Source organism: Macrobrachium nipponense, chromosome 4 (genome assembly GCF_015104395.2).
Source record: "Macrobrachium nipponense isolate FS-2020 chromosome 4, ASM1510439v2, whole genome shotgun sequence".
In the NCBI taxonomy this organism is placed as follows: Eukaryota; Metazoa; Arthropoda; class Malacostraca; order Decapoda; family Palaemonidae; genus Macrobrachium; species Macrobrachium nipponense.
This window is the reverse complement of record NC_061100.1, coordinates 67,492,544-67,507,094: the sequence shown is the minus strand read 5'-3', so window position 1 is coordinate 67,507,094 and position 14,551 is coordinate 67,492,544. Positions and strand designations below refer to the sequence as shown.

The window sequence follows — 14,551 nt, the reverse complement described above, 5'->3', positions numbered from 1 at the left end:
AATTCAATAAAATTATAATTACAAAAGTTACAACTATTTCAATCTTGCTAGTTTTATCAACAGTTGATTTTTTTTTTAGTTTGAATTACATTCCTTTTGAATTACAATTACTATAAAGTAGAAATATACTATTACCTTCAATAGGCTACATGTAATTAATTACATTTCAATTGCTCCAAACCTGACTCGTAATAAACTAAATATTGCTGTAGCACATTCCATCGGAATTAAATTAGATAACTGAACTCATAAGAGGTTGTGGAAGACCCTGTGTTACCCTATGCTCGTTGCAACAGATGTGTGAAACGAGAAGCTGTGCAGTCTACTAATCTTGAGGTGCAAATTTTATAAGACCACAACGGATATCTGACCTCAAAATTAAAGTTCTAGGTATGCCAAATAGAAACTTTCATTAGCACAGATAATTGTTTGTAATCATACATACTACATTAAGATATGATATCATGGGTATTTAACTGCTAATACTATTCGGTTTTGTGTTTATACATATATAAATCGTTCCTTTCCGTCACAGCTGGGATAAACGTTTTCAATGCGATTAAGTGGAATCTCTTAAACAATCATTTGCACATATATTATGTAATAATAATGTAGTAATATGACAATTTGTCCAAAATTGCATTTTTCCTAACTATACAAACCTGAGGTCCTTTTACAATAGGAAGGTACTAGCGGCAGCTGGATAGGTCGTAAGCTTTCGAACAAGGGGTTCGGTAGTTAACTGCTTGTCCGACAGGCGCGCGCGCGCGACTGGGAGGTAAACAAATCACTTTTGCTTTTGGCCCAAGCAAAAACTGCAGAGTGAGGGGTGGCATGAGGTGGGGCTATGTGTAAAAGGACCTCAGGTTTGTATAGTTAGGAAAAATGCAATTTTGGACAAATTGTCATTTGTTCCGACACGGCATACAAACCTTCGGTCCTTTTACAATAGGAAGACTCACTTCTTGGTGGGTGGAATCTGAGTCTTTTGTGAACAGACTGGTGTTCGCCCAACCTTGGAAGCCTCCCTGGTCGTAAGAGCGAGGGAGGGATCCAAGCCTCTGTCCGATTGATCGGGGTGTGCACCGCAGGATCAATGGTCAGACCTCTGGACCGAGTACTAAGAGAGAGGCAAGCGTATCTCTTCGTACCAGCAATGTAAGAACTTGTTCCTGTACAGGAGCAAATATAAAGTCATGGGTTTGACTCTTGTAGGCATCCACTTCCCCCCCTTGGTAGGGAGGAAGTTGGTGGATATTCTGCTCCTATCCCAAGTGAAAGGGATAGGGATGGGGCTCTGTCATATAGCTCACCTGCTATCTCGTCCTCATCCAGCGTAGTGACGACCGTGGCCCTCTGCCCACAGGTAGAGGAGGAGGAAAAGACGGGAAGAGGGAGCCAGTCACTCACTCATTCACACATCCTCCACACAGTCACACCAGGACTCGATGCTGTTTCAGCCTGCGAGGGTCTGGGTTTGCTACACAACTTGTTGAGCAGCCACCACGGGTCCCAACGGAAAAGGTATCCAAGGACCTGTGGGCAATATCCCGAAGGTAGAAGGACGTAAAGGTATTCTGGTTAGACCAGACCCCTGCCTTCAGGACCTGCGCCACGGAGAAGTTCTTACGAAACGCCAACGAGGGGCCAATACTTCTGACTTCGTGAGCTCTCGGACGGGACGTACGGATGTCGTCACTACCATCAGCCTCATACGCCCTCCTGATGACCTCACGCAGCCAGAATGAAAGAGTGTTCTTGGATACTTCTTTCTTGGTTACCCCTGTGCTAACGAAGAGGCGCGACACTCAGGCCATGAGGTGTCGAGTTTTCTTCAGATAGCGCCGTAGCGCCCTCACAGGACAAAGCAGCATCTCATCCGCATCATTATCGGTGAAGTCCATTAGGGAGGGAATCGTGAATGACTCGAACCTGTCGTCAGGGATCGACGGTTTCTGAGTCTTCGCAACGAAGTTCGGGACGAAATCGAGCGTCACAGATCCCCATCCCCTGGAATGTCGTACACATAGGAAAGACCATGAAGTTCCCCTACTCTCTTCGCCGATGCCATGGCCAGCAAGAAGAGGGTCTTGAGGGTCAGATCCCTGTCTGACGACTCTCGGAGTGGCTCGAACGGCGTTCGAGTCAAACTCCTAAGGACGAGAGTCACATCCCACGCAGGGGGCCTGAGTTCCCTGGGTGGGCAAGACCTTTCGAAGCTCCTCATAAGCAAGGAGATCTCGAACGAGTTCGAGATGTCCAATCCCCTCAGTTTCAGGACGAGCGCCAAGGCTGGCTCTGTATCCTTTGACTGTGGGACTGAGAGGAGCTTCTCTCGGCGAAGAAAAAACGAGGAAATCCCTACCTGCTGAAGAGTGGCTCTGAGAGGAGATAGACCCCGTCTACGACACCAACCACAGAAGACGGCCCACTTCCCCTGGTACACAGCTGCAGAGGACTGACGGGACGTTTCCAGCCATCTCTGTTGCTGCGCTACGAGAAAAGCCTCTCGTTCGCAAGAGATGGTGGATAACAGCCAGCCGTGAAGACGTAGGGACTGGACTGCTCGGTGGTACCGCTCGACGTGTGGCTGGGCGAGAAGGTTGTGCCAAGGGGAATCTCTCTCGGTTCTCTCCTGCGAGAAGAGCCAGCAGGTCCGGATACCAAATGGCCTGTGGCCCATTTGGGAGCCACCAGGATCATCCTGAGATTCGGGGTGACCAGTGCTCGACTGATCACTTGCGAATCAGGCTGAACGGGGGAAAGGCATAGACGAAGAGGTTGTCCCACGGGTGTTGAAGAGTGTCCTCTGCAGCTGCCCATGGGTCCGGCACGGCCGAGAAGAACACCTGGAGCTTCCTGTTTGTGCCGGGTGGCGAACAGATCCACGACTGGTCGCCCCCACCACCCAAGGTCGAAGAGCCTTTCCGCCACGTCCTGGTGTAGAGACCACTCGGTCCCTATCACCTGATCCCGACGGCTGAGCGTGTCTGCTACTACATTCCTCTTCCCTGGAATGTAGCGTGCCGACAGTTCTATTAGTGTGCCTCGGCCCACTCGTGCACCTGCCGAGTCAACTGGTACAACGGGAGAGACACTAGGCCCCCCTGTGTTGACGTAGGCCACTACCGTGGTGTTGTCGCACATCAACACCACTGAGTGTCCCATCAAGCGGTCCTGGAACTCTTGGAGAGCGAGGAACGCTGCCTTGAGTTCCAGTACATTGATGTGAAGGTGCTTGTCGTTTCTCGTCCCACACTCCTGAAGTCAGCAACTCCTCCAGGTGTGCGCCCCATCCCTCGGTCGATCGTCTGAGAACAGCTGCATGTCCGGGGGGGGAGTGCGCAGAGGCACTCCTCTTAAGAGGTTCCTGTCGTCCAGCCACCAGGCTAGGTCCTGCCTCACCTCCGGTGTCAGTGACACTGGAAAGCTTGGGGGAATCCGTCGCCTGTGACCAACTCTCCTTTAGTCTCCACTGAAGAGACCGCAGGTGAGACGCCCGTGAGGGACTAAACTTCTCGAGTGACACAGGTGTCCGATCACGACTTGCCATCGCTGAGCTACCTGTTCCTGCCGAGACAGGAAACTGGTTGGCTGCCTCCCTGAATCTGCTGATCCGCGAGTCTGCGGGGAAGACTCGCCCTGCTACCGTGTCGATCAGCATCCCCAGGTACTTCATCTCTGCTTGGGCTCGAGATCGGACTTTTCGAAGTTCACAACGATCATCCCCAGATCGCGACAGAACTCGAGCAGTCGATCCCTGTCCTGTAGCAACTGCGAGCGGGAGCTCGCCAGGACTAACCAATCGTCGAGATACCTCATCAGACGTATCCCGTGCGAATGGGCCCAGCAGACACCAGAGTGAACACTCGCGTGAACACCTGTGGGGCGGTTGAGAGACCGAAGGAAAGTGCCTGAACTGGTACACCGTCCCGTCGAGGATGAAGCGGAGGTACTTTCTGGAGGACTGATGAATGGGTATTTGGAAATACGCATCCTTCAAGTCCACCGAAATCATGAAATCGTTCTCCCTGATGGAGTCGAGCACTGAGCGTGCCGTCTCCATCGTGAACCGGGTCTGGCGAACAAAACCGGTTCAGAGGAGAGAGATCTATCACCGGGCGCCAGCCTCCCGTAGACTTTTCCACCAGGAAGAGTCGACTGTAAAAGCCCGGTGACTGATCCGTGACGATTTCTACAGCTCTCTTGCTCAGCATGGTCTTGATCTCCTGTCTCAATGCTACGTCCTTCGATGACCCTGGAACGTACGACTGCGTTGGACCGGGTTGGAGGTGAGGGGTTGCCGAGATTCGAAGGGTAATAGATATCCCTCCCGAAGGACATCTACAATCCAGGTCTCGGGCGCCGTAGCCGCTGCCAAGTTTGCCCAATGGCTGGCCAGGCACCCCCCCACTTCCGGCAGCAGGTGAGGGTGGGAATGCCGTCCCTAGCGTTTCCCCCCTTTCTTCGACTTCTTCCCACCCAGAGCCTCCACGGGAGGAGGAGGGCTGGGAGGAGGCTGGTTACGGCTCCCCTTGGTAGAAGTCGAAGAAAGACGAGTCTTTCTCCCCTGGGGCTTCGACGCAGCTACCGTCTTAGCCACCGAGGAAGCGCTAGCCGAGCTCTTAGTACCCTTGGGCCCTCAGTCCGAGGCTGCCCAGAAGCCTTCGAGACTGCCTGGTGAACCGCAGACCGGTCCACTGTCGGTCATTGCGCCGTCTGTCCGCAGCGTCCACCATCTCTCCTGGGAAGAGAGACGTGAACTCCGTAAAGGTCCGTTGCGAAGTCCCAACGCCGCTTCACGCCCGGCCGCCGCCCTGGAAACCCGAGTAAGGACGGCGTCCCTTCTCGTCGGAGAACCAGGTTGGCCCACAGGTTCACCGTCTGGTGGGCAAGGAAGGAGATGGCTCTTCCTCCAGACTGGCAAAGTCTCCTAAAGGCCGAGTCATCTTCGGGAGAAATTCCCCCGGAGAGTTGGCTGCGACCTTAGATAACTGTGAGGGACCACAGATCTAGCCAGGAGACGGCCTGGAAAGCTGCCATGGCGGTAGATTCCAGGCCGAGTGCCTCTTGCTGCGAGAACCATAGGTTCTCGGACAGGCGCTGCTGCAGACACACCCGGAGTCAGCCTGGCTAACTCGGGTTCACCGGTTGCGGCATCGGGTCTTCAGATGGCATGTTAAAAACGCCGCTCTGTCGCCAGCAAAGAGGAGGTGGAAGCAAGCTATTGCTCGGACCTGCCAGACTTGAGCGAAAAACCGTCTTGTCCGGAGACAAGCGATTCAACCTGGTCCAGCACTGAGTCTGCAAGCTCGGAACGCGGCAAACCCACCGTCGGTCTGGGTTCCCTCTTCGGGCCCCAGAAACGACTCGAGCCGGGACGTGGGCTCGGTGGTGGGAGCGGCGATCCTTCCCCGAGGTCGTTGTGCTGACGAATCAGCGCAATAACCTCGGCAAAGTTCCTCTGGATCTCAGGAGTGACTGCGTCCTGCGGAGTCGGACCATCCAGTCCCTCAAACAGGAGCATCTCCCGAGACCCTCCTCCCTCAAGGGGAGGAACAGCGACAGACCCCTCTCGGTCTCCTCCAACCACTTGTGCGTACGACCTGGCTGGTCCGAGAAACCGTGCCTGGTACGTACGACGAGTGGTGGGATCCTGAGGGGCGCACCCCTCACGATCACTCCTCAATACCTCGCCCCTCCCGGTGTAACCCGAGGAGGTTGAAGGTATGGGAGAGGCAGACCTGACGCTCCCTCCTCGCTCGCTGGCAGAACCAGTGGGCTTGGAAGACTGCAGGCGATCGTCAAGCCCGCTGGTGGGGGCGATCGAGCTGCAGACCTAGTCGAGCCGTCTCGCTGTGGAGAACGGCTGGACCGAGAACAGCGGCCCCGGTCTCGTGTGTCAGAGGAGGCTGGTGCTGGTCGCCGTACCCGATCGCTCTCTGTGAGAGTGACGGTCAGGCGACCGGCGAGCTCCACTGTCACGGTGAGACCGGTGCGTATCCTCACGGCGCGTCAGTTCGCTTGGTACCAGCCGTGGCTGGTGCCGGCGAGGGGGGAACGGGGGGGACCTCTTCCCAGCCTCAGCCCGTGGCCGTCATGGACCGTCACGTCCGCCCGGGCGGTAGCCAGCTGCTCGCCACGAGAGCGAGAGCTGGTCTGGTGAGAGTCGCGTGAGCGGCTGTCACCAGTCTTCCGCTCCGTGCCGTGAACCTGACGCTGAGCGGATAATCAGAGGTCTGGTTCCTGGCTGCACGGTCGCTGTTAGGCGGACCGTACACTCGGTTAACCTCTCGCGAACGACGAGGCCGAGCCGGATCCTGCTGCCGTGGCCGAAACCACTAACAGCAGGTGAGGAGTGCCGGTGTTAGCCGGCACTCCTCTGGTCCCCGTAGTCTTTCTTCCTCGCGGAAGAAGAGACGGGTCCTGCCCCCGAAGGAGCAGGGTGACCAGCGGGAAGAACCCCCGTCTCACCAGAGCGAGACGGGCCCTTAGAAGTTCCCGAAGGAGACTTCTTAGGGGGGGGGGAGGCGACCTTCTTCTTCTTCGGCGGGGGAGCCTTAGAAGAAGAAGGGGAAGAGGCGGCAGACGACGACGACGACGAAGAAGACGATGAAGACGACGACGACACCTTCCTCCTCTTCTTCTTCTTTCTTCGTCAACCTCCTCAGGACCGACGTCAGATCTGTCATCCAGAGCGGGAGCCGGGGCTGCTGTTGCCGAAGCAACAGGGCCCGGACGCACCTGTCCGAACAGATCAGCATCGGGGGGAGCAGCGGAGCCAGGAACAGGAACAACGTCAGCAGGTGCAGGCATCACAGGAACAGCAGTAGAGACGGCAGGGGCAGGTACAGTAACGGCAGCAGTGGTCATTCAACGTCAGTCCGTCCGAACGGCGGCTGGGCAGGTACGGCAGGTACGGCAGGCTGTGCAGGCTGTCCAGTTGGACGGGGACCAGCGGCACAGACATCCTTGGTACTGGTGGGAGGTCCAGGGGTCGAGCTCTCGGGCACACGAAGTCCGGTCGCGGCAGCACGGCAAACCCAGGTGGGGGCGGCATCACACTCCCCAGTGGTACGGCGACTGGCCCTGCACCGATGTAGTAGGTGTTACAAAGACCGCGTGCGGGGTGTACACCAGGTGAGGAGGTGAAGCGTAGCCAGGTTGTTTGTAAGGGTCGTGGTGGTGGTCGTAACCGTCGCATGGGTGACCGCCACGGAGCCAGCGAGATGGTAGAGCAGGCCCCTGGACACTCGGCACGCCCTGCAGCCCCAACGATGCCCACACCTGTCCGAGGTCGTCCTTCGCGGCAACCGCACCTGAGGAAGCAAAAGTCGGGTGATTAGCAGGATCCTCTACCCGCTCGCCGCGAAGAGCGAACGGATAGAGGACCCAGAGTACAACTCGACGTCAGGGTATCTAGCGCCCTCCTCCACACTCGACAAGTCAGGTGAGGAGAAGGACCTAGAAACCCCCCCCGAAGGGGAAGGCACCAAACGTGGAAGCTGAGCGGGCGGCAGGAAAGAAGACGAAGTGTCCGTAACCAAAGGAGTCGCGGGAGAGCTTTCCGACGACTCCTTTGCAGGCCTTCGCTTCTTCCTGCCCTCATACAAAGTCCACTGCGCCTCCGACCAATTATTACAAACTTCACATGGCTCGGCTCGGGTGCATTCGCGCCCCCGACACCGAGCGCACAAAACATGTGGGTCAATTTCCGGGAATGAGCGGAACTTCCCGCATTTACGCCCTTCGGTACCCGGGCATAGTCTCCGTGGGGTAGCGAGGCGAGGAGATTCCATAATTGACCAAAAAATCACAATTAATTGAATAAAGAGAAATGATTGTACAGTTACCATCCGAGTTACGACCTGCGCGAGTTACGTCCACCCGTACTTATGACAGTGTCCGACAGGGGTCTATTTTTTTATATTTGGCGGCGTTTACTGTTTGGCAGCGCGGTAGCGTAGTGCGTGCGGCGCGGTATGACAGTTACGACGGTGCCGGCAGCACAGCATCCCAGACACTCATCCCAACCACCTCACTCACTGTCTAGACATTGTAGCAGTACTGTAACATTGTAGCAGGAACATTTTTTTCATTACACCTTTGCCATGGCCCCTAAGAGAAAGTCTGACTCATCAGAATGCAATTCTGCCAAGAAAGCTAGGAAGGCACTGACGTTGGAGATGAAGATGGACGTAATCAAGAAATATGAAGGTGGGATGAAAGTTAATTGTATAAGCAGAAGTCTCCATCTCTCCCACTCCACGGTCTCCACCATTCTAAAGGACAAGGAAAGGATTAAGGACGCAGTGAAAGGAGCAGCCCCAATCAAGTCAACTATTATCACCAAACAGCGTGAAGGACCGATAGCAGACATGGAAAAGTTGTTATTTACGTGGCTGGAAGATAATAGACAAAGAAATGTGCAAGTGATGTTGCGAGCAGTGCAAAGCAAGGCAACAAGTTTATTTAAAATGTTAAAAGAGAAAGGAGGTGAAGAATATGCTTCGTTGGAGTTTATAGCGAGTGATGGGTGGTTTCGTCGATTCCGAGATCGGTACCAAGTGCACCATGTTCTGACGAAAGGCGAGGCTGCTAGCAGTGATGCGCCTGCTGCTAAGGCATTCGTTGAAGAATTTGATAAACTAATTGTGAAAGAAGGATATTTGCCTGAACAGATTTTTAATGTGGACGAAACTGCCTTGTTTTGGAAAAAGATGCCGAAAGGCACGTACATAAGCAAAGAATTCGCGAGTGCACCAGGGCACAAGGCAATCAAAGAAAGATTCACGCTATTGTTCGGTGAAACATCGCAGGACATAAATTAAAACCTTTTTCTTTTTGATTGCACTTCAGAAAACCCACGTGCACTGAAGAATGTGAACAAACATGCCCTTCCCGTTTATTACCGAAGTAACAGAAAGGCTGGATGACGCTAGCACTGTTTGAAGATTGGTTTTTATAAACTGTTTTGTACCCGAGGCACGTCAAATATTTTGTAGCGATAAGGGCATTCCGGTTTAAGATTTTATTAGTGCTTGACAATGCGCCATGGCCACGCGACGCACTTGTGATGATTCATCCTAACGTGCGCGTTGTCTTCCTTCCCCCTAATACCACCCCCCTAATCCAACCCATGGACCAGGGTGCGATTTCTACGTTCAAGGCGCACTACGTAAGAATTTCCTTTTGACCAAGCCATCGAAGCTATGGATGAAAACCCTGAGCTGACTTTGCGGGATTATTGGAAATCATACAACATTTACCATTGTATCAAGCATGTTGCTAAAGCTTGGATTTGGTGACAGAAAAATGTATGAGTGGTATTTGGAAACACTGCTGCAAACGCTTCCTCAGAGATTTTGTTGGCTTCGATAACGAAGAGGAATTAAGCAACGTCCGAGGAAAAATTGTTAGCTTGGCAAAGCAACTTGAGTTAGGATGTGATGAAGAAGAAATTGAAGAACTGATAAGTGAAGAACCTGAGAATTAACAAATGAAGAACTGTTAGCAATAGAAGAAGAAAGGAAAGCTGAAGAAGAAAGAAGAGAGGAAGAAAAGGAAGTTGTAGAAGAGGAGGAGCCCGAACGAAAGTTTACTGTAAAGGGATTATCGGAAGCCATACAAATGCTTAATACAATGCTGCATAAATTGGAAGGAATGGATCCGAATGTTGAACGGTTTGCCCGGATAGAGAGATCTATGCAAGAAGTAATGAGGCCATACAAAAGAAATCTACGATGAAAAGAAAAAGCAGAAGATCCAAACGACACTTAGCATGTTTGTCAAACGAACACAAAAGCCCGCCTCATCCAGCATCGAAGCCACCCCTCCCTACATCGGCCAGCGCAGATAACCACCCCTTCCCCATCCCCTGCCTCGCCTGACTTAACAGCTGATCTTTCTTTCGACCGTGCGTATGAAAGAAAGTGTTGATGACGTCGAACCAAGCACCAGTGAACATTAATTTTGAGTGTTGTTTTGCTTATTTTTTTACATGCATATGTATTTTCTATTTTGTACTACAGTACTGTATGTTCTATTTTTGAACTGTAACTTTTCTATTTTCGTATTTTGATCTTCATTTGTATTTTTGTATAATAAATTCAACTGCAGTAATAAATATTTTATTTCTAAAACCATATTATATTAAGATGTATGTACGTAGTATATCAACTAAGCAACTGAAAAAAAAAAAGCTAAATACATTGCACCTACAGTATAATATTAAAAATATCTCTATGATAAAATGATAAAAGTGAAACTAAAAGGCATAAAAATGATAAATACATAAACAGCTTGTACGTATAGTACAACAGTAATATTATTCAACAGAAAAAGTATGATAAAAGTGAAACTAAAAGGCATAAAAATTATAAATAAACAGCTTGTATATACATATGTACAGTAATATTATTCAACAGAAATATATGATAAAATTATAAAAGTGAAACTAAAAGGCATAAAAATGATAAATAAACAGCTTGTATATACACAATAATATTATTCAACAGAAAAAGTTACTTAAAAATGCAACACATTCATATCATATGTCCTCGAGTACAGTATAATCTTCCACTTTAACCGAGTACTTATAATCCACGTGTCGGCCATTTTGGCTGGTATTTTCGACTAACGACCATTCTGACATACGACCTGTTGGTCGGAACGGATCTAGGTCGTAACTCGGATGGTAACTGTACTTACAATGATTCTTTCATACACAAACACAACCATATACTCAAGGAAAGCAAACGACGAGAAGCGGGCAGAGAGCGTCGAACACACACGTCTACTCGCTGTGAGGCCGAAAGCAAAAGTGGTTTGTTTACCTCCCAGTCGCCTGCCGCTGCGCAGCCTCGTCGGACAAGCAGTTAACTACCGAACCCCTTGTTCGAAAGCTTACGACCTATCCAGCTGCCGCTAGTACCTTCCTATTGTAAAAGGACCGAAGGTTTGTATGCCGTGTCGGAACAAAATCATTTTCTACCTAATCTTACATAAAAAGACATTAACTAATTAAAAAAAGTATTTAAATTTATTTGAGACGATAAATCAATCGCCTCAAAGAATGCCGAGTTTTTCTCGGCATGAACAAGGAGGCCGACCTTCTCTCTGCATTGAAAGTCTGGTTCTCCGCCCGTAGAGTTTTTTCTCGGCAAATCGGGGGGAAATTCGGCATTTCGGCAACACTGCTCTTGACTGATGCTCATGGCAGCGAATTCAAGTACTTTTTCAGGAAGGTGGCTGCATTCCGGGATTGGTGGCCACTATGTTGTCATTTAACCTGCACAGTAGCTAATTCTAAGCAACAGGTACCTAACTCTACACGGACTGCAGGGAACCGTTTCCAGATGAATACCGACAATCCACTATGGAAATTAATTTGGGCGTTCAAATGTACCTATTTTGCTGTGTTTAATACTAGCTCCTGGGGGTTAATTACAGCTGACCCCCAAAAATAATGGTGGTAGATCTAGGGTACTTATCCGTGGCAGCCTAGACTATGGCAGTTGCGATTTTTCTATGTAGTTTTACCTACTGAACAAGAATTTTAAGTAATATTAACTCGGACGACTGTAATTAGCCTAACCCCCCAGGGCCAGTACTAAACACGGCGAAATACATTCGACGTCCCAATCTCTAGTGGATGTCGTATCCGCAGTTACGTTCCTTGCAGTCCGTGTGGACTGCTTCTGTAGAAATACCATAATGGTAAATTCTTAATACCTAAGAACCCAAATATTAGCCTATAAGAGACTGTAATTTCCAAACAAACACCCGACACAGAATTATTATATCTAGACTGACCAAGGTTACTAGGTATCCTAGCCTAAATTACCAACCTCAGCTGAGCAGTAGTATGTTGGTAATTTGTCCAAGTTTGCACTCCTACCTACCTAGGTAGTAGGTACTACCTACTATTAGGTAGGTACTACCCAATCTGGTTGTCCTTTCGGCTTTAGTACCTATACCTAGGTAGTACCTACCTAGCTATACCTACTAGCTAGAGTAGCTACCTAGTCTATTACCTAGGTACCTACAATGCCCAACCAATAGGTAGCTACTAGCTAGTACTAGGCTATATCATGGCTGAGCCATCATGATGTTCGATTGGTATCCCCCTTAATGGCGTAGCATGAAGGCAACTCATTTACGCTACAGTTAGAAATACTACCTACCTAGGTACTAGCTCGGTACCTAGCTAGGTAGCTAGCTACTACCTACCTAGTAGTCCACAAAGAGACAAAGTCAGTTTTTCCGCTGACAGTCATGAATTATAATTCATTGTTCCGTAATGCTTTAATATGATTCTATTCTAATAGCACTTCCGATCTGATGTCCAATAGTAAACATCAAAAGTGTTTACCTGCATTCGCAAATCTTCAATTCTCATGTTTGGCTTATGTTTATCAGCCAGCTTGTAAACTTCAGTTCGGCATAAATCAGTTGAAGGGCGGAGGTTTAACCCTTACAACGGCACCTCTTCATCTTCTATTCTATTCCGCTTATTTTGTCTTCTTTTTTCATATTTTTTTTTTCTTGTGGGCGGTAACAGGGGCCATATGCCACCGTTCATAAGTTATGTACGCCCAGATTACTCCCACATGGCTCATGCCTATCCAAAAGTTATCAGACAATAATTATAAAACTGAACATTTGGTCCAGGATAGGTGTATCAAACCAAATCTGGTCAAAAACAATAAACACTTCTATGGATAACACAAAGTTCTCGTCATTAGTCGTGCTAGACACAACCAGGCCAAGAACATAAACACTGGTATAAGAATCTGCTGGCTACTATTTTTACAATTAAGAGGTCAATGGCGTGACTTACAAATACGCAGGTTTTTTTTTCTTGCGTAACTAATTTTGCTGGAAAATGAAAAGCCACAATGTTAAATTGTTTATTCTTTGGTATAATAACAATGACAACTAAAGTAGATTCACATCAACCGTGCATTTGAAGTCTAGGCCAGTCCCTTACGACGCTCCTGATTGGGTGTTGATATGCCAATCAAAGGACTGGAAACTCTCAGTTTCTCTCGAGAGTTCACATAGGAAGGATGTATGTTCCACCTCTCCTGAAAGACGTATACCTCAGGAGAATGGAACATACATCCTGCCAGATAGCTGGAAAACCGAATGAAACCATTCAGAATGGCCCCCTATAACCTATAAAAGTTAGAGAACCCCTTGGTTGGGGCGCTTCTGGGAAAGAAGAAAGGAAATGAATATTTATTAACCTTAATGTGTCTTGTCACAAAAAATCCTAAGGCGATTCCAGCAAGAAGCATATTTACCACGGTAATCGCTGAGAAGTTGGTGGAGTTTTTCTCGAAGTCTGGAATACCAGAAATTTTGCAACGTTGTAGCGGAAAGAACTTTACAACTAAACTGTTCCAAGATGTGATGAAATTGTTAGGGGTGGAATACAGTTATTAACTACTTATCATCCAGAGAGTCAAGGAGCATTTTGAAAGGTTCCACCGGATATTGAAAAATAGGTTATAAAGTACTGTCGTGAATCAAGAAGAGAATGGGATGCTGGTTTACCCTCATTGTTGTTTGAAATTAGTAATGCTTATCAAGAAAACATAGGATGTTCACCTGATTTTTGGTCGAGAAGTAAGAGGACCGCTTAAGATTCTTGCAGAAAACTGGGAAGAAATCGAGCGGAAATCCAAGGAGAATATGTGAAGACCTTGAGGAAATGGTTAAGAGATATTAGCAAATTCACTGTAGAAAAATATGAGAGTAAGTGAAGAGAAAAATGTAAAAGGCGATTATGATGGCTAAGACTAGGCTAAGAAATTTTACTGTAGGTCAAACAAGTTCTAGTGTTCTTCCCAGCGAGAAGATTTTTCCTTACAAACACATTTCAAGGGCCTTACAAGATAACAGAGAAGTTAAGTGATCAAACTTATGTGATTGAAACAACAGATGAAGATGCATGTAAATCTTTTGAAACCCTACTTCTCATAGACTGAAACAGAAACAGTTTTAGACAACTTCATCCACAGAGGAAGATTATGGCTACGAATCGGAAGCTGAAAGCAAGATGAATAATTCTTCAATATTGCAAAATTTGGAGGATATACTAAAACAAAGTGGTGAATTGAGGGAAGTGATCAGAAGTTCCACAGTAATTACCGATCTGACAAAGCATGAGATAAAGATCAGAGATGGAAAACCTTTTAAACAGAGAGCCTATCGCTTATTGCCTTATCATCGAGATGATTTGAAGAAAGAAGTTGAATATTTGTTGCTGCATGGATTAGCAGAACGCAGTTCAACTCATTACACATCAGTTCTCCAGTGTGTTGGTGAAGAAACCAAATGGCTCATTTAGAATGTGTAGTAATTACAGGAAACTGAATTCCATAAGTGTGGTTGACAATTATCTCTTGCCTATTATAGATCAATTACTAGATAACATTGGGCAAGCAAAGTTTGTGTCCAAGGTAGACTGGTTGAAAGGATATTATCAAATTCCCTTGGATGGAATGCTAAAGTGCTGTCAGCTTTCATTATTCCTTTTAGATTG

General features: G+C 48.5%; 1 protein-coding gene across 1 annotated transcript in view; it reads right to left on the bottom strand.

Moving 5' to 3' along the window:
- LOC135211388 (zinc finger protein ZFP2-like) overlaps window positions 1-12,367 on the bottom strand; it is a 53,828-nt gene extending 41,461 nt beyond the window's left edge. The window contains exon 1 of the mRNA XM_064244700.1: window positions 12,232-12,367. The gene's annotated coding sequence lies outside the window, so the exon portion shown is untranslated. The remainder of the gene's footprint in view (window positions 1-12,231) is intronic.
- Window positions 12,368-14,551: the final 2,184 nt, after the last annotated feature.